Source organism: Penaeus vannamei, chromosome 2 (assembly GCF_042767895.1).
Source record: "Penaeus vannamei isolate JL-2024 chromosome 2, ASM4276789v1, whole genome shotgun sequence".
Lineage (NCBI taxonomy): Eukaryota > Metazoa > Arthropoda > Malacostraca > Decapoda > Penaeidae > Penaeus > Penaeus vannamei.
The window spans coordinates 14,358,424-14,360,923 of NC_091550.1; positions in this window are offsets into that span (position 1 = coordinate 14,358,424).

The window sequence follows — 2,500 nt, forward strand, 5'->3', positions numbered from 1 at the left end:
TGGATTCTTCGATGAAAGAAGCAAATTCTATTACCATGAAGGAATTGAAACTCAGTATTAAAGCTTATTTTCTTTTTCTTCTTTTTTTTAGAATTATTCTATTTTAGTTTGCTTTCTTTCAGTGAAAATGTTACTTTTGCCTTTGATTGTATAAAGAGCTTTCGAAACTATAGTATAGTGTTCAGACAAATATATTTTTAAAAAGACAATCGACATAAATGAGATTTCCGTGCAATGAATGAAGGGATTCGGACATTGATTAAATTCAGTATGGTCTATACGAAGTCTCGACGACACTTTTGCATGTAGTGACGAGGATGATGGTGATGATAGTGATGATGAGGATGAGGGTGATGGCGAAGAGGATGATAGTGATGATGTTGATGTGTCATTGATGGTGAGGAGGGGGATAGTGATGAAGATGATGTTGATATGATATTGATGGTGAGAAGGATAGTGATGTGATGGTGATGAACATGATGAGGATTATAGTGATGGTGAGGAGGATAGTGTTGATGATGTGATAAAGATGGTGAGGAGGAGGATAGTGATGAAGATGATATTGATATGATATTGATGGTGGGAAGGATAGTGATGGTAATGAAGATGATGTTGATGGTAATAGTAATGGTGATGAACATGAGGATGATAGTGATGATGGTGAGGATTAGGCGGTGAATAATGGTAAAGATGATGATTAAAAAGGTGTGTCTCCGGTTATTAAGAAATGTAATTGATCGATAGAAATCGCATTATCTGCCTTAATGTTCCGTCCGATTTCAAATGGCATGATTTGGTCAAGTTTGGTACAATTGTGCAAGATGGTACTAATGAGTTTAATTTCCGATGTGTAATTAAAAGTAGCTTGTTAGAGAAAATAAACATAAACCAGCGAGTGAGTTGTTCATTATGTCTTCAAACATTACATTTCCTTCGTTTAAATAAAAATGTGTTTCTTTTTGCATTCCCGTATTATACTGCAAACATGAAATGAAGTTCATTACTGATTTATTGTTGTTGTTATTGTTTTTTTTCTTTGTTTCTTTCTTTCAGTTTTGGTTTATCAGAAAGAATCTATATTTATCCGGAGAAATTATAATAATCCACGTATTATCTAGATAAACATGACCTTTGAATGTAAACATTACCATGCAAGCAAAAGTTCGTTTGATCATTACAGTCTCACTGCATCCTCACACCCACGGAAGAGTCCAAAGGTTGCTCTTATTGCAAAAATTACCATCATACAGGTTATTGTGACCAGAAGTGTATGGAAACACATGCTAACAGGTACTTGCAACGGCCTAAAAGACCCATTACAGCATTCAGGTTATTCGCGTGTTGTTCCCGGTTCGAAATTAGGGTTGCCACCATTACTGCAAATAATAAGAATGTGATATTAAAGCCGTGGTTTTGGCTTTTCTGCACGGCGCGCTTCGACCTAGCCAAGAACGCCGAGAGAGTTCCGCCTCGCAAGCCATCTACCAGCTGATTTTCGTAAACAAAGCTCAGTCCTTGCACAACAAACCCGTCGAGAGGGAGACGATATACTTTCCTGGCTGAGAATGGAATACAGGCTCGAAACTGCAGATTATTTTTATATCACAGATATTAAAAACTAACAAAGATAAAAAATAAAATATAACGTGTTACAGTTCTGACAGATATACTTCTGAGGCTCTAACTTGGCGTCCATTTTGGATGTTTACAAACGGGCCGCAAGTCAAAGCGAACTATGTCCATCGCCCTGTCCGCCACGCAACGCTTCCCGAAACGTTTTGTCAGGTTGACCATTCACTTGATTCTGCCACGTAACACACGGTGCGCTTTGCCCAAGTGAACGCAGGGGTGGTTAACGAATAAGCTACAGACATAAGAATCCGTAATATAGGCTCCATCATCGCATTCGCATGGTTTAAGGTAATGGTAATAACTTTGTTCGAAATTTGGAATCTGTCTCGTTAAAAAAAAGTGTTTAAATACAGAAGAAAATGAACCATCTGCCGTACAAATAGTACGGTAGATATTATTTTACCAAGATGCATCTAAGCAAAGTGAAATATGATTTTTTAGTTCAAGTGACCCCATTTTTACTTTTTCGTCGTACAATAATGCTGTAACGAATATTGTAATTTAACTAAGGTGAAATAAGAGCTATGTGTTCATCTAGACATATTTAGATATTAGTGAGGCCCAGTTAGTATTCCGTGGAAAACGGGATCAGGGTACCCGTCAATCTTTGCTGACGGGTACGGCTATGGCCATGTTCCGTTGCCGCCTCGTGCGGCCGGGGACGGCCATACCCGTTGGTTCACTCGCTCGTCGTGCCGGGTACGGCTATCGCTGTCATGGTTACATTCTATGTATAATGGACTGCTTTTGGAGGTTTTTATATATGTGTAGGCGTGTAAGTGATTGTTATGTTTGACAAAGGATATAAGATTATGCATAAATGTGCGAACGTGTTTTTGTTGTTTGTGTGTGTGTAATTGTTTGTATG